Source organism: Pteropus medius, unplaced genomic scaffold (genome assembly GCF_902729225.1).
Source record: "Pteropus medius unplaced genomic scaffold, Ma_sr-lr_union100, whole genome shotgun sequence".
Taxonomy (NCBI): Eukaryota; Metazoa; Chordata; class Mammalia; order Chiroptera; family Pteropodidae; genus Pteropus; species Pteropus medius.
In genome coordinates, this window is record NW_024349519.1 from 5,276,514 (window position 1) to 5,295,267 (window position 18,754).

General features: G+C 34.5%; 2 pseudogenes; one reads left to right on the forward strand and one right to left on the reverse strand.

Moving 5' to 3' along the window:
- Nucleotides 1-8,419: 8,419 nt before the first annotated feature.
- Nucleotides 8,420-8,538, reverse strand: LOC120618754 (uncharacterized; annotated as a pseudogene).
- A 995-nt stretch (nt 8,539-9,533) lies between these two features.
- Nucleotides 9,534-9,654, forward strand: LOC120618665 (uncharacterized; annotated as a pseudogene).
- Nucleotides 9,655-18,754: the final 9,100 nt, after the last annotated feature.

An 18,754-nucleotide genomic window follows, 5' to 3' on the forward strand; every position in this document is an offset into this window, starting at 1 on the left:
CTCTTAGATTACTTTCTAAAGCTGTCCATTTGTTTCAGTTTCTGATGCTATCCTCTTTGCTAATCTATTACTGGTCTTGAACACATTCCTGCTCTTTTACAAACTACTTTCTACATTGTAGCCCCTGTAATTATTTAAAAGTGTAAATCTCTATCTTGCCTTAAAACTCTAATATATTGTCACTGCATTTTAAATAAAGACCAAAATCTATAAAATGACCCAAATTAAAGCCTGGGCTCTGACAGTCTTTCAGAATCAGGCAGATAGTAGAATCCTTAGAGTCATGCTGCCTTTTGAGATTGTCTTTCCTGTTCAGGATCAGGAAGGTCGAACGTATTAGAGGGCTGCAAATATGACACAATTACTGTCCATTTCTCTTGGATTTTTGAACCATTGTGTTATCTTTTCTTCTGAGGATTAATGCCAATTTTGGTCTTTAATATGTACATTCATGGACGTTTTAACTAGATGTCAAGGGAAAGAGTTAGGTTTGGGAGTTGGAGATCTGATTCTTCATGTTAAACTAGAAGTCCTCATTGTTTCAGAGATCTGTAGCAGGTTTAAGTCTTTGGTGATCATGTGTTAAGTAGCATTGAAAGAAAAATCATCAAGGTAATGATTCCAGGGAAGTTAACTTTCTTCTCTCACCAAATTTTTCTCTTGGGGGTTTATTTAAATCAGATTCAGGATGCCAGGGAATCATATTCCAGAAATACGCCAACATTAAGTCTTTGCTGAGCTAAGAACTATGTTTCTGAATACATCAAACTTGAGAGCCCAGTTGTATAAACAACTGTTATTCAGGTTATTATATTTTATTATACAGCTTACATCTTCCTTGAACTGAAAACATGAAAGCATCTCATTTTATGTGGAAATATTTACAATCTGTACAACCAAAGGCATTTACTTTGTTGCATGTTCAAACTATTTTCTGAGGTTTAAAATCACCAGAACATAAAGATAAACTATGTTAGAGAAACATAACTGAGAAACCAAAAGAAAGGTGGCAGGAGAATTGGGACTAGAACAACATAACCAAACTTTAAACTTTTTTTTTTTTTTTTTGCAGAGAACAACACTGGATTGAATTTGCCAGGAGGCGGCTAGCAAAATATTGAATTAATTAGTGACCACTGTCAAGAAATCCACCACCCTCAAACTTTCTGGGTTGGACAGTTTTCCTTGCAAAACCCTTTCTGATAATACACCATTTTCCAAACTCCCTCCTTCTCCTCCTAAATATGTTTTGTGCTCATTTATTCTATACGGCTGTCAGCTAATCTTTTAAACTAGACAATACTATTATTTTAGCTGGTTCTAATGGGTTAATGTTATTTCTCCCATTAGGACTGAACTACCACAACTCAAAGAAGTTACTCTAATGATGCTTATTGTAGAAACCAAGGCAGGTCAGAAGGGTGCTTAGGGCCTTCAATCTTCATCAGTGCTCCATACACTCAAACACATAAGTAATTACAGAAGATTATGGAAAGTCACCCAGATCTGCCTGTTAGAAACCTCTGTCATATACTAGGCGTATGCCCATGGGAGAGTGAATGTACTAGAGACTAGTATTTCAGTGCTAGCTGAAATATTACCCCACCCATGTCCAGGACAATTTACCACTACTGATATTGCATGATTTGGGGGAAACTATGATAATTTCCTCTCTTACTGGCCCAATTATACTACTCCCATCCTACCCTCCTTCCCCAACTTGTTTGTGATTCTCAAGTTCTAAAACAGAAGTTCCATTAAATATGTCTCTTTGCAATGAAAATTTAAATCCAAATTTTAAATTTGTAAACATCTGAGAAAGACTACATATTAGATTAATGGAGGAGTAAGAAAATTAGCATCTAGAAAAAAATTTAGAACATATGGGATACATCTCTATTTTCCTCCCTAAAAGTTTTTCTCATCAGCCTAAACTTTGAGCCCAAGATGAAATGTCTTTAGGCCCTTGGAGTTGTCAGAAATCCTTAATGAACAAAGGTTTCTGTGCTATATGTGTGCATGTGTGTGTATGTATATGCACAGGTAGGAAGAGGAGGAATGGCATAGCCTACACATTTGAATTTCCACTACCCATCGAATCACTTTGCCTCCTTAATGCCACAGAAATAAAAGACATTTTGAGACAGTTCACACAGAATATCTTTGTAATAATATCCTCAGAACCCTCAAACAGAGCCCAAGGACAGAAAAAATAAATATTGGAGCGTAAGTGCAGTTAGTTTCAAGCAGAACATCAGCTCAGCAGGGACAAGATAGGAAACAGACCTATATAGCTCAAACATACCACTGAGAATCTAGACTATTTCCTAAAATGAACTTCTTGGATATCAATAGCATAGAAATACAAATAAACATACTTTTTACTAAAGTCAGTGTTTCTGGAATCTGCTTTGAGATGAATTTCAAAAAGCAATGCACTTGGTTAAGGAGAGTTACTTTAGAAAGCTTAATAACCATTATGGCTAATGAGACCATGTTTTAAAATTCCATTTAGAGACAGAATGTTGAAAAAGAATGCCTTTTTTTTTTTTTTAATGAATGACCCTTCTATTTATATTTTACCTAGAAAAATCCTTCACAAATTAATGTAGTAGGGAAAACAAACAGCAATAGTTTACTAACAACTTGATTACTATTCTTAACCAGATTAAACTGATGTTAACAAACACATTGTTTATTCATAATGATGACTACAATGGTTTTTTCAATGTTAGGAAATTTAGAAAGTTGTTGGAAGGCCTAAAGAGAATTTTAGAAGTTTTAATTTCACCACATAGAAATATTAGCAATTTAATGTATTTCCTTCTAGAATTTTTCCTGTATGAGTATACAGTTGGTCTTCTAATTGTAGCTGTTATTTTCTTTTTCATTTGCAATTATCTTGATTTGAAAAACCAACTTTTATTTTAATGTTTGAGCCAACTGAGGGAATTTAGTCACTGGAAATGTATTTGATCACATTTAAGATTTGTTAATTTTTAAATGTAATGTTATTGAAATTATGTTCTAGAGATAAAAAGTGAGGGTTAACAGTTGGGATGGTATGATGCCTTGGACTTGCTTTAAAAAAAATCCAGAGTGGGATGAAGAATGTAGGCTATGAGTTAACTATTGAAGTGATGGATACATGGTGGTACACTATACTATTCTTCAATGATAAGTTTAAAATTTTAAGTTAAAGGCTGTGAGGCCGTAACTTGTGGGAAATACATTATATATACATTTATAAACACTTAACTTCACTAATTTTATAACTTAGATTTTCCGTACTCATTTATTTTTATGCGTTTGACTTGTTAAAAGCCGAAATAGATGTGTAATGTCAAACAATTGTGTTTGGTTAATTTTTTTCTAAGTTTTTTTCTTTATGTTGAAATTAGGTTATTCATTCTATTAATGTCATTGTTTATATTTTGACATTTCTCTCTAGTCCTACTTAAGTTTTCTGTCTTGTGTTTTAACTTGCACATTTTTTTTTTTAATCTTTGCTTGATACATCTTGAGTATCTAGTGGTGGTGGTTGTTCTGGTGGTGGTGGCTGTTGACCATTCTCTGACATTTCATTTTTAGAATATCTGTTTAAACAGCATAGTTTTTTAAAAAAAATAATTATTTTAATTGAGTAAAATTGATTACTGTTTTCTTTCATAAATTATATTTAAAATTGTAGTTCTCATCTTGAGTTTAATTTTTTTACTCAGTATATATGTAGATAAATACAAACATACACATATACAAACACATGGACAATTTTTATTTTCTTTCAAACACTGCAGAATTTGGTAGTTATATAAACTGCTTTTAGTTCTACTAATAAAAAACCTTTAACCTCATTTCTCTAAATTTGAAAGCCAGGAATTAAAAGATTTAGCTAAACTCTACCTTGTATGAGAAATTCAACATTACTTTTTGTCCACACCCTGCCATTTATTATTTGTTGATGTGATATAGGGTTTGGTTTCAAAACATTGTTATTAAATTGTTTCCACAAGAGAGCTCTTTACATTGTTTTGACTTGTAATTCATTTTTGTAGATGGCATAATAACAAACACGTATAGATAACATGTTTTATTGATTTTAATGTTCATGTGTTAACTTTACATTGACATATCTGTTTTATATAAAACAGTATGTATATTGTAAAGCATAAGACACAGAACTCCAATATCACTTTATACTGTTTATTTCTAAATCTATAGTAATAATAGAATTTATTTCTCAAACAATCCTTTGAGAAACTGTGAGAGGACACATTTCTACTCATTCTATGAAGACAGAAATACCCAGATAACAAAATCAAAGACATTACAAAGAAAGCTACAGACCAATACATTTCGTGAACTTAAATGCAAAATTCTCAAGAAAATTTAGCAAATAGAATCCAGAAGTGAGTTTTATCAGATGATATAACATTACTAAGTGAGGTTCATCTCAGGATGCAAGGTAGCTGCCTCATTTTGATAGCCAATCAATGCTGTTTACCATGTTAACAAACTAAAGAAGGAAAAGCATGTTCTCAGTAGGTGCAGAAAAACTATTTGGCAAAATTTAGGACTCATGATAAAAATTCTTAGTAAACTAGGAATACAAGGGAGCTTCCTCAATCTGATAAAGGCCATCTAACATAAACATGCAGCATTATACTTAACAGATTCTTTCTATAATCAGGAACAAATCAAGAAAGTTGGCTCTCATCCATTTTACTCAGTATTGTACTGAAAGTTCTAGTTTTACACCTACCTTTCCAGTCTTTATTCATAGGCGATATAATTATGTAAAAAAATCCTGAGGAATTCACACGCAAAAAAAAACTACTAGAAATAAAGAATTTAGGAAGTTCATAGGATGTAAGATCAATATAAAAACCTTTATTTTTTGGTACTAGCAAAAACTGGAAAGGAGAAGGAGGAAAGAGGAGAAGGAGAAGGAAAAAGAAGGGGGTGAAGGGGGGAAATTTAGTATTCTGAATACTTCAAATTCAAATATCTTTAAATTGTACTGCAATGGAGGCAGGACTAGGAGATAGGAAGAAACTAATTTATTTATTAGTATTTAATAAATTTACCAACTATTTATTGAATAGCTACTATGTATATATAAGAGTATACAAGATAATATGGAATACTTAGTCATAGCATTTACCTTTTTGTACTTCAAATTTTAGTTGACAGACCCACAATTGTTTACCATAAGAATTTTTTTTTTTATCATAAGTATGAATGCCAAAATTATTTGGAAGTGCAATGTAAGTATAGTGGACAAAATTGATATATGACCTTATTCCATTCCCCATTTTACTAGGTAACTCAATAAATATTTAGCCATCTACGGATTCAGTTCAAATACTCTTGACTGAGTCTATGCCCTGTGCCTACTACTGTCCATGCATTACTTAGAAGAATATGCCCCACTAAACTCTCTTTTGTAAATATTTCATTTTCTCGTTGGAACTGTTATTGAACATGTCACCCTTACCTCTCATTTAGTAGGACAGAATTAACAGGAGAGTAAAATGGGAGTAAGATACAAGATAATTGTTTTACTCTTAGATGTGAACATCTCCATTTGCTTTGGCTTTTCATAGGCAGCAGTTGCCACTGTGTAATATTCAATTTGTTTGACATTATCATTCAGTTCCCCATCTTGGGCCACTGTGCTGCCTCAGACTCCTTTCTCTGAGCCCTGAGGTTTTTGTTCTCTCCTTTGACCTCTGTTCCCAGCTCCTCTCTCTCCCCACTCTCTCTCCTTCCCTGCTCAGAGCATTTACTGTTGAGTTTAAAAACTTTTTCTCTGGAGAAAAGTACAAGTACTTTTCTTTTTATAACTTTCATAGATTAATTAATTCCTCTTTTGTTATAAAATTTCTTGGAATGTCAAGTATATTGAGGATCACAAGCTCTTTAATTTCCTTCTCTCTCAAAGAATTAAAATTCCCAGTAGACTTCAGACTTCTTCACTACTTGCTCTCTGCTTTGGGAAAATTTAACTCTTCTCAAGTAGTTGAGTGATGATTCGGCAATTCTCATAGAATGTAAGTCCAACATTTTTAAAGCCCATACTTTAGGCATAAAATGTTTTCCATCTTCCTTACAAATGTGATATAGAAAGATACTTTGGAAACTATCATTCTCTTTCTTCAAATGAAATTATAATGTCATGTAAGGTTTTTGTATTTCTCACTTTTGGTAACTAAACACACATTTATCTCCAATATGAATAGCTTCGTACCTTTAGTTACAAATATAATCATAGTTTTTATTTTTAAAATTAATTTCTCTGGTCCTTACAAGCCATAGTAGCAGGAAGTCCTACCTCTTAATTGTCTAAAAGCTCTAGGGACTCCTGTAGAAGGCTTACTCCATTTTGTTTTTCACTACCATGTGCTGTTTTATTCTCCCAAATATTCTGACAGATCGTGCTTACTCACTGCCATGAAGGATGACTCCATTTGATGGGTAAATTGTGAGAGGGTGCCCCACACACAAACTCCCAAGGGTGCCGCTTTAAACGCTCTTTTAGTTCAAATTTCCAGCAGCTAACACCTCATAAACCTGGAGTCATCATAGGCCTTTTCTTTCTGGCAACCAAGTGCATTCCACTGGGGCTAATTCCCATACACAGAACTAACTCTTCTTCAAAGAACACTGCCCTCAGCAATCCCAAAGTGATTTCCTAGTCCCCTTTGCACCTTAATATGCTGGGAATTCTGAGAAACGCACGTGCACGCATGCACGCACACAACTTAATTGCTGGTAGGACAATATCTTTGATGGGATATCTCGTTATTTGTAGATGGTATGATATATGTGTACATATATATGTGTAATACAATATGTTTGAATATGATCTACATTGTGTTGGTTTAAGCTCATTAATTGACTAAAAATACTCATTAAAAATAATTATATACCAGCTACTGCATAAAAATATGCAGTATTTGTATTCTAATAAGGTATAATCTAAGAAATTAAGGAATCAAAGAAAATATGATACTATATGGTAAGTACTGTTTCAAAGTTATGTATATAATATAGATATTTTAGGCAACACTCAGGATACATTTTACAATGGAAGAGCAAGTTCAATTGAATCATGTAGCTATTAGCAGATTCTAGTCCATAATTAGGCCATGAATACACCATTCGATTTCTTTCTTTTGTCTTGGATTCCCGATATGCACGGAGTTGTTTTGTGTTTGTTATTTTTAAATTTTATTTCTAATAGCACACATTACATTTCAGGTATAGAGATATATATATTTTATAAAGTTTGAATGAATGGACAAATTGCATTTTTGGTAATGATGATGAAGGAAACTGCATATTGTCTGTAGAGGTTTTTGATATAAGTGTATTCAATTTAATTAAAACTTCTGGCACAATTAATGTTATACTCAGTAAGATCATGTATCAATATATAGGGTGACGTCCATTTAAAAATATAAAGTGTTGTATGGGTTTGTAATAACAAGCCCTCAGAAGAAATAATCTTATATTTTTTATATTACGTTCATACTTTTATATAACACACTCATAGTGGCAACCACAGCAGAAGCTCTAAATGATGTCAACCCTGTCTACACACTGACATGCAAATTGTTCAACAGATTTTGGGTATTATTGGGCTATTTTAACACTTGAAATTTAGATAAAAATTGGAAACTTTGATGTTTTAATTAATATTTTTAGTAACAAATTATTGTTGCTTTTAAATGTTTTATTCTATTTTGGATTTTTATTACGTTTCAATCAAAAGGGGAAGAGAAAAATGGCAGGAAAAACAATAATTAGTTCATCGGGATTTTAATCTAGTTTTTGTAACCAAAAGTTACTGCCTATGGCTGTTAAGTTGTTCTATGGAACTACATCAGATACCGACCAAGGCCAGAAATACGGTGGAAGCTGTTTAGCCCCATTCTACTTGTGTGCAGGGGTGGGTGGGTGTGTCTGAAATCACCACACAAACAAGTATTCTCATAAAAAATGCTCAAATGACTACATGTTAATTTACCAGAACTTGATTATAATTTGAACAGAAAAAATTTTACGAACTTCAGTGATTGTGTAATGTCATCTGGGTGGGGTTAGGGAGGAGTTTGGGAAGAGATTAGACTAATTTTGACCTCTACAATAATTAACCTAATGTTTTGAGTTCAATAACAATTTTCAAAATATGGGAAAACAGATGTCGTGTTTTGCCTATTGTGGTACCACTTGGAAACCTTAATTTGATACGTACCTATTTTGCAAGGAGAAGCCGTGTTGGGGAAACAAGTGTTCTAGTCACAAGCACTGATAAAACAATTAGGTCAGAATGGACATGTGTATGCAGTCTTGAGGACATGTGTATGCACCCAGTTAGTAGTTTTTCTTTTTCTTTCTTTCTTTTTTTTTTAATTGCCTACAGCACCTGGTCTTCCTAGGTGGTCTCTCATCCAAGTACTTACCAGGCCCAACTCTGCTTAGCTTCCAGGATCGGAAGAGGTGGGGCACATTCAGAGTGGCATGACCTTAGATTAAGATAGTTTCTGACAAGGTGCCAAGGTGAGCAAGTATTGAGCAACATGTTTATAGGACTTGTAATAGAGGCTCTAGGAAAACACTGATAGCAATATTTGCCCAAATTATTTTTAATTCTTTAAAATTTCTCCTTTCTTCTAAGAGGTAAATACAGGCACTTGGCATTTGGTTTTTAAAGTAACAGCTACTTTGTTAAACTTCAAGTGTAAAAGTGTGGGTTTTATGTCAGGATATACCAGTTCGGCTTTTTCCCTTTTAAATGGGAATAATTCAAAGAGTAAAGCTCAAAGTAAAACCAACTTCCTAAAGTACGAAGAACTATTACTCAGAACAAAAAAAAACTGCAACATTTGGTACAAATTATTTTGCCCATCATCCTGAACCACATTAGTTTTATTAGTATTAAAAATGAATACCTCGCCTGGCTACTAAATTGTGTCAGTTCTGCAGCTGATAGTGGTTTGGTTCCAACCAGATTCAGTGGCAGCTGCAAAAATAAGGAAACATCTTGTCTGTTGCCATGAGAGGATTAAAGTTTAACTCACAGCAAGCCAGCTTTATGCAGACTCCCTCAGGTTTATCATGTAAAAATCAAAGTCACATGTCTCTACATGAGTCACTGTTAGCTGAAAAACTACCAGTCCAAGAAGCAGAGAAATATAACCACAAACATCGTGAGACTTTCTACATTTACTGTATACTTGAAACTAATTTAAATAAATTAAAAAAAAAAAAGACAAATGACTGAGGCATTCTCACAGAGCTGTTTCTACCACAGGAGCCTGTCCCATTCCCACAACTGTTAATTGCCTTCTCACCCTTCATCAAAGGTTCTCCAATGAGAAATGGTTATGGAGCTTCTTCCAATAACATCGAGCTCTCTTCCAGAGCACTGCTATCTGCACTCCTTCAGCACCCACTGCTATTCATAACCTAGACTAGTGTTATTAGAATTATTTTGAACTCATAATCACAGCAAGAAATCCATTTTCATCTATGGCCATACTACCCTGAACTAGCCCAACCTCATCTGATCTTGGAAGCTAAGCAGGGTCAAGCCTGGTTAGTACTTGGATGGGAGACCACCTAGGAAGACCAGGAGTGCTGTAGGCATAAAAAATAAGGGATTGTAAATTGACAAGTTCCTTGCAATCTGTGATGTCAAGCAAGGGTTGCCTTGCCAAAAAAAAAAAAAAAAAATCCACTTTCATTCAGATCCAGTGCAAATACTTCATGAAAGACATTCACCTTACTACATAGGATGAACTGATAGTTTCTATTTTATTCTATTCTGTTTAATTTTATGGTTTCTGCAGACCACCAAATTGACTTCTCTATACACAAATATGTCATGACACACAGTTTAGAAAACACTGTCAAAGTTCAGTCTTCTCATTTTCAACTGTGCTTCAAAGTTGCCAGGGGAATGTTTTCAATAAAAGTAGCTAGGGTTGAGAGTGGGGAATGGAAAGTGCTACAGGTTTCCCCCATTGTTTGCTGTGTGACCTTGGATAAGTCACTTCTGAGTTTTTTTCCCCCCACATCTGTCAAATAATAGAATCTTTCATATAGAGTTGTATGCATGAAATGACACCACCAGTAAAAACACTTTGCTTTAAGTATGAAACATGGTAAGAAGGCATTAACGTTATTCTTAACGATCTTGCAACCATACTATTTCTAGAGTTGGGTTGCATTACTGATGTCTAACAAGGAATTTTCACATGTCCTAATCTGCCTTAAACTCTGTGCCTTTGTTAGAGCCAAAAGTGAATGAGAACTCAGTCGCTTCATGAATGCCTTGCCTAGCTACTACATCGGAGGTACCTAAATAAGGTGCTGAGGAGGAGACTGAGTCCTAGCCTGATTTTGGCCCCCACCAAAGGTATTAATGAGGTGACCAGGTTTTAACCTGTTCTTGGCCTCACGTATATGTTGGTTTTCAAAGCAGGTGAGAACCTGTTTTTTAAAAGGCTATTAAAACATCAAATCATAATCCTAGTTCTTTTCATTTTAAAGGAATATAAATGAGAAATGTAAAGGAAAAAACGAAACAGAGTTCATTAGGAACCCCTAATAGTAATCTTTCCCATTATCTTATACCAATTTTCCTGAAGAATTGTAGTAAATTGCAATTCACATTGTTTAAGCAAATATGTGGGCCTTTTCAGTGAATTATTTTCAATTTAGCACAATAATATTCTAAATCCATAGGTCCTAAATCGAACCAAATAACAAGTGTTTATTGAAAAACTAAAACCAACCACAACAAATTAAGTACTATGAGGATACTAAGACATTTGAAATGTAGTCCCTTCACATAAAGTGCTCAGTCTGCTTGACAGAAGCTGTTTTAAAAGATAGCGTATTCGCTGAAACTTTGAGGTAGAGTAAGGTCAACAAATCAGGAGACTATTGCAATTAAAAAAGATGGATTGTTACTCACAGTTCCCAAGCAGAGGGGACATGCCACACCATGAAAAAGCACCCGCAGGAAAGAAGCATCAGTAAGGAGGCAGGCTGAGGCTGACCATGCCTTTATCATGGTTTGCTCGGGGAGGAACAGGTGAGGCAGCTTAAGCCGATTTAGGATTGACTAATTTGAATAATTTTAGCATATTTAAGACAAAGAAGCTGTGCCTAGTTGTCTGGTACCTCACCCAGGGGTGATTAGGGCAAGTGGGTAGTGGCTGGAGGGTGAGAGCTCATAAAGGAGGTGATTGGAGTGTGGGCTCCGGATTGGTTGGGTTGTGTATGACAGGCACTCTTGCAGTTCAATTCTTTACCATCTCAAGGAACTGGCTAAATCTGGGAGGGGTGATTACTCCAGTCAGCAAGGCCCCAGATATCACAGCATCAGAAAACAGAAAATAAAAAAACATGGTTTTAATGCATAAACAACCCCAAAACTTGGTCAGTATTTACAACAGAGTTTACCACTGATAACTGCATTATATACCAAAAGAATTAAAGAATTTTGAGAAATAGTTCTCAACCTTGGCTAGATATTGAAATCACCTGAGGAATTATAAAAGTACTAACCTTGAGTCCCCATCCCAGATTCTGACTTAATTTGTCTAGGGTGCAGCTAAGCATCAGGATTTTTAAGACCTCCCCAGGTGATTTTAATGTGTATTCAGGTTAAAAAACTCTGGTTTAGAGCAAGAGTAAATAGGACAGGTGGGAACAGACGTATTGGGATATTGAATGCTCAAAAGCTGGACAGTTTATGTCTCATCTTTTGCAGGTGAGAAGAGAGAAAAGAAAATAATAATAGAGTAAAAAATAATGGATCTAACACATTGAGCATCTGCTACATTTTCTCCCTAGAACCATAAGAGAAAAATATAGTAGAAATTCCTTAATTTTACTAAAAGGAAACTGAAACTCAGAAAGGGTAAATGATATGCCTACAATCCAAAGCTATTATGTTGGTACATTACATATCTCGTCTCTTCTAAATTAGAATCTCGTTAGTTTTTAAAGAGGAAATACTATTTTCTCCCCAAGTAACTAATATTTTCCCTGTACAATAACCCAAACACAAATTTTTTACTTTGTATCCAACTTCAAATACTTCTTTCCTTGACCAAATACCAATTTATTAGTATTGCAGAGACATTTGTGAACCCTCACATAGTTATATTTATAATCTTTTTCTGTCCAGCATCTCAAATTCTGTTCGGTTTTTCCCTACCCCAATCCTGTCTACTAATGGCTAACCTGGGAATGACAGTGTAGTCATAGAACTGGGGATTATCCAGCCTTGGTATTCTAATATTTTATCTATAATGATTGATCTAAGAGATGGTCACATGAACTAAGTCGGGCCAATAAGAGTGCTTCCACTGAGATTCCAAATGCAGATGCTGAAGAGAGAGTGTGTCTATTCCTTATGGATTGTAGGCTATAAGCGCAGAGACCTGAGCTTCCTTGAGAAGTTGTCTAAGACATGAGAGAATGAGACCAACAGGAAGAGAGACAAAAACACAAATAGATGTTTAGGTAGATCCAAGAGATGGATAAGCTATTATTGTTTGAGCTTTTAGATTTAATCAGGCTTAAATGCAAACATCTCCACCCATGGGCTTAACAATTGTATAAGCTAATAAATTTTCCTTTTACTTAAGATGTTTTGAATTGGTTTCTGTTACTTGCAACTGGCACTTACACAATCAAATGTTTCCAAAAAGTACTTATTCTTTTGGGCACAGACTGTTCAATTTAATGAAGGTATACTCAAGAAGAATTGGAACTAGGGTGTACTTTTCTTCTTATATGGACAATGCCTTGCAGTGTGTAGGCTCTCCAGATCAAAATATAAAATAAGTCTGTACTGAAACTTTAAAACCAATAATGTATAATTTTGAAATGGTCCTTTAGAGAAGAAGATTGAGATCCCACTGGCAAATCAATCACTCAAAAACAATTACTAATCATCTGCTGTGTGTCAAAAAATGTGAAATGTTCAAGGAGACTCCAACAAAGGTGACAAGATCACTGCCCTCAAGAAACTCAGTGAGTGTTAAGAAAATATAGACCCCAAATAATCAGTGCTATCTGGTAATGAATATTTGGTAAGTTGCCAAATGAGGAGTATGAAAATATTTTAGGGCTATGTATGCTCAAAGGAATGAGCAATAGCTATTGGGTGAAGGTGGTTTGGAACAATTTTTTATTTTATTTTATTTTTTTAGAGGAAGTGTAACCTGACCTGTTTCTTGGAATGAAAAGATTTAGAGGAGAGATAGTCTTTGCCTACAAAGAGAAAATGCCACATAATATACTTGGGCCATACCAGGAATCCAATACCAGATGGAAAGAAGTAGAATTTAATGCAGCAGAAAAACATCTTTTTACTTCCATCCTCATATCATTATTTCTTGATCTATAGTCTTTAAAATGGAAAAAGAGATTTATTAAAAATATGTTACATACTAATCTACACAGTCATGACTCTTGTCTGTCTCAATGGGGTTTGAATCTATTTAGAAATTTTAGGAAAGTAAAGAAGCCATAGTTGTGAGTAATATCTGTAGGACAGGGCACCTAACCAGATTAAGGAAAGTCCGAGTATGGTTTTGGGAAAAACTAGCATCTAAACTAAGACTTTACTAAAGGCTGAGTAGAAGTTAGCAAAGATTCTGAAATGAAGGAAAAGTGTGACATGTATATTGTGAATCGAACGAAGGTCAGAAAGAAGGGACAACAGATGAGAATAAACTATGTAGAGAAAAAAGGGATAGAGTAGCTTTTCTCTAAGAGCCTGGGCCTCTGGGACTCTCTGAGACACTTTCAGGGAGTTTGTGAAGTCAATTAATTTTTGTGATAATGTTAGCATATTATTTGCCTTTAAAAGCTCATTTTCTCACACGTGTTCAGTGGAGTTTTCCACTGTACATTTAGAAGAGCTATATAAAAGGTGAACTAGTATATTCCAAAATAAAAATCATAATGTCAAAAATCATGAATTGATTAAAAAAAAAAAATTCAAGGCACAAGCTAGGCCAATGTAACAGACTACAAAAAAGTTTGTGAATATGGTTTCAGATTATATATGGAAAATAATCTTGAAGAAACTATCATATTTTGAATTTTGATGTAGTATAAAAGAAGGATATTCATAATTATCTAAAATGGCTATTAAAATACTTCTCCCTTTTCCAACTCTGTATATGTGTGAGACCACACTTTCTTCTTCTACTTCAACCAAAATAACACATCACAACAGATTGACTGCAGGAGCAGACAGTGATAATCTTGCTAACTTTTGTTCAGATCTTTAAAAGATGTTCAAAAGTATAAAACAGTTCCACTCTTACAACTAATTTTGCGGGAGAGGAATACAGTTATCCTGCATAAGAAAATGTTTACCTGTTATTTAAAAAATTAATATTTTAATATTTTTCAGTTTTAATTTCTAATATAGTAAATATAGGCAGATATGACCCACAGAAGCTCTTTAGTGTCCTTATAACTTCTTTTAAGAGTATAAAAGGATTCTAAGACTCAAAGTTTAGGAATGATGGCCACAATAAGTGATATAGAAATTCTGTTTCATATGTCTTTGAGATCTCTTCTTGGCCTTGTGTGATCGATGAACACTCAGGAAGCTCTCAATAAATGCTGAGTCACCTCCACTTCCCTTCATTCACTGTCTCCAACTGCCCATTGTTGTAAGCCTGAATGAGTAAATGGGTCTTGCTTTCACATCACTACCAGCTCGTTGGGTCTGAATCCTCATTCCCCATTGATAATGTGTCAGAGGTAATAGCTGCTATTACGACAGCTTAAGATAATCATGTAAGGATCAATAAGCAACAGGATTGAACTCACAAATATATCTACTTCTCTGCTGAGGGTTCTGTCTTGATAAAAAACTGAAATTGACCGGGGAGGCAGTGCTGTTTCCCTGTGGTTTGGAGTGTTTTACATTATAAAAGGTGAAACTTTAAGAAGATAAAAACGGAATATTTTAAGGCAACAAAAGATATGACTTGTTCTCCAACTCTGAACCAAATACTTGTGGAAAAGATTATAATGAATAATTCCTTATCTTTAGGGGAAAAAATGTCTGATTTCTTTCTTTGTTTTGAGGCTTCTGACTATTTCTGGCTGTTTGCCCCCACATTTTGATCTTTGGATAAGGATGCTGTTCTCTGGGCTCCTTTCCTTTTGAGGTCCACGAGGAATATCTGAAGGCTTTTACTGGAATTTTATATTTAACGCTTGGCAGCTGAAAGATTTCAGAAAAAGTGAGTACCCATTCAGACGTAAAGCTCTACGATCCTATGAAAGAAGACCATCTTGACAGAAAGTGGAGTGGCGCTGGGGGCAGACAGTGATAGCTGTGGTCAGGACACAGAGCTTGCTCTGCCTCTTGACTTCCTCCTGGCTGTGGCATCGCTGTTCTTCCAGGTGCCAGCATCCTCTCAGTGGGCTGATTCAAGGGAGGCATTAGATTGCCCTTTGGAATGGGTACAGTTCTCTCCTTGGAACTGAGTTGAGATAACGCCATTCTTTTCAGTTATAAATGCTGGCAATTTTGATTCCATGTTATCAGTCAGAGAACATTCTTTTCAAATCAGATCTAGCTTTTGCCAAATTTTGATTAGAAAAAGTCTTTTTCATTCTTTTCAAATAGTATTATTTTTAAATGCTTGCTTATTTCATATTGAATTAAAATCAAACTTAGCAGAAAAGTTTTTTTATGTTGTTCTTATTTGAATTTGCTTGTCAAATCTCTTTAAAGGGATATAAAAGTATATATAATAATCTTCCCAAAATTCTTTTTCCCTGCTTGCTTCTTTGACAAAAAAAAAATGACATGTTTATATCAATGTTATCTATTAATTTTATATTTTAAATGCATTTTTAAAACCTTTCAAAATGCAGTTTTAAAAATGCATTGAGGATTTTTAAAATCAATTTTTGAACAGCTGAAAAAATTTATGCACGATTATATATAAAATACATGAGTGCCCTCTCTTGTCCACTTCAAAGTAAAAGTTTTAGTAATAAAAGAATTTACTCTGCAGTGGCAGGAAACAAAGTGAGCTGCCTCTAACAACATAAATTATTTGTCTTCCTTCTTTGAAAATTTGATGTATAAATACATGACATTTCATTAAGAAGAGAGGAATTTACTGAGAGAAAATGAATTTTAAAGGGAACGCAACTTCTTTTATAAGATGGGAAAATGATAACCTTCATAACATAACACTAAGACTAGTTTTAATTATTTTTTTTAATCTGGAGGGTACATTGAATTCCAGTAAACCTGGCTTTTCATATGAGTTTTATTTTAATTTTGACTGAAACAATTGCACTGTAAACAAGTTCTAACTTCCCAGAAAGCTAAATCTATAAACAATAATATTCCAATTTTCACTTTTTTAAAAAACAACTGAAGGAAAAGCAACAAATATACCTCTTGTTTGGAGCCAGTAATTTCTCATATGGCTGCTCAGTAATGGAAATGCACAAAAGGACATACTAAGATGCCATTTGTTTTAAAGAGCATTTACGTACCATTTCTCTAGCCCTATTATCTTCCTTAAGAGGTTACTGAACTGGACAAAATGTACATGTCTTTGTGCTTGGTATAAAAGGCAAAATTGGAGTAGAGATTTCTGGTAGATCAGAAATTCAGTGAACACATTGTCATTCACGCTACACTCAGTGAGGATAATGGGGAACACTGCTGTGGTTTCAAGAATCTATGCCATTTCAGTTGCAGTTCCTTGAAAGTTTTAAGTAAGTAGAAAAGCACTGGACCCTGCATAGTTGCCTCCTAGAATCTCAAAGGAGATGGTATTCAGCATAAATCCTTCACATCCTATGAAAAATGTTTCCTGAAGGCATGAAATGAAGTTATTATTTATTAGAGGGATTTTTCAAAAGAGCAGCACAGCTTCTAAATCTAAGAATCTAGACGCCCCACCCCCACCCCAGCTCCTATCCCCCACCTCACCAGGGTCTTACATTTTTGTCAAGTGTGCTGGTTGCCAAACGAAGTATTTTAGTACTACTGTCACCGCAAGCTTTGTAATGACTTCCGCCAGTGATAGAAATACTGCTAAGGATCAGATGTTTCCACACTGTGTATAGAGAGTTCCTCAAAAGGTGGCTATAGCTGTTTGCAGAGTCTAGGATCACAGGTGCAAAGATAATCTGATGTTCATTTCCTTCTGAGATATGCTGTTAGTGATGTTATCTGAATAATTTCAACATTCCATTTCACTAAAGAAGTTCTGCCAAGTATTATAAGAATGAGATGACCAGTTAGTAGAAATGAACCTGATAGTGTGCCTTTATTAGGAAAATCCACATAGTAAGTAGGATTATCTTCACAATTACCCCATAAAGCAGAATCTATTATCATCTTCATTTTCCCCAGTGGTTAAGTAACTTCATCAGTGGCAAATGGTTAAATGACTAGATAGAGCTACAATTTGAACTTAGGTGTCCAGCTCCAGAAACTAGGCTCCATCTTATTCTAGCCTTCTCACCACACTTATCTATTCTTCAAGGCTCTGTTCGTAAACTATGTCCTCTCTTTCTTGATTCTCTTAGCTGATCATAATCTCTCCCTTCCAAACTCTCATAACACTATCTTTAGTCTTTCTCTATCACCAACTTGCTACTTGTGTTTTTATTATTTATGTATTTATGTATTCTTTCTCAACCTAAACCATAAATTTATCAGGGCAGTATTCATATACAACTCATTTTTGTAGGAAAGGACACGTATGAACTTGGTGGTAGTTCATGAAACAGCATTTTAAAGTTATTAGACTTACAACCTTTCATCAATGCATTTATTCATTCTACTAATGTTTATTAGTATCCGATGATATGGCAGACCTGTTTCTAGGGGTTACAGTGATAAGCCAAACTCCAGACAAATTTTTATGATATAACTAAAGGATTAAATGTTATGAGATTTCTAATCACGAGTATTCCATTAATGTACAATCTTATTATTAATGGTCAGTTATTAATAGAAAAGTAGTTTGCTGATCTACTTTATATCATTATTGACAGATTAACTCAGAGACTATCTACTACATATGAGGAGCTTTCTGGGGAGCATTTTAGTATAAAATGCAGAGGCATTATAGACAGAAAAAGGAAATAAATCATTTGTACAAGTGCAATGGACCAACAGTGCAAAGAATATAGAATTTTCTGATGTTCGAATATGGATAACCAGTTAGATTGAGTTTCAGATAATATTGCAGAAAACTGGCAGAAAGCACACCGAGACATGGAGTTCTTAAAAAAAAATGAACCAGGATCCAGTTCTGTTTCATTCATCCAGTAGATCAAATATCCTTCTCCATGGCTTCAACTTGACAGGGAAAGGTGACACTTATTTAACATCATTACTTTCCAGGTTAATTTTTTTTTTCCTAAAGAACTTTCTTTAAGGTGCTGTCCAGACAGGACCCTGTTTATCAGACAAAATTAAACCAAATAGCCTCAAGTTGTTTTGACTGCTGATAGATGAGATTTGGAAATGACAGTCTGGAGTCACAAGAAATTGCAGTTACATTGAGTTGATTGTGATTGTGTGTGGTACACCACTCTGATTTCTTCCACTTGGTCCATCGCAATGGATAACTTCTAGCAAATTTGAAAAACAAATAAAATAATCTGACAGCTTGTAAGAATGGGAAAGGATATTGGTTCATTTCCCTAAAGACTTATA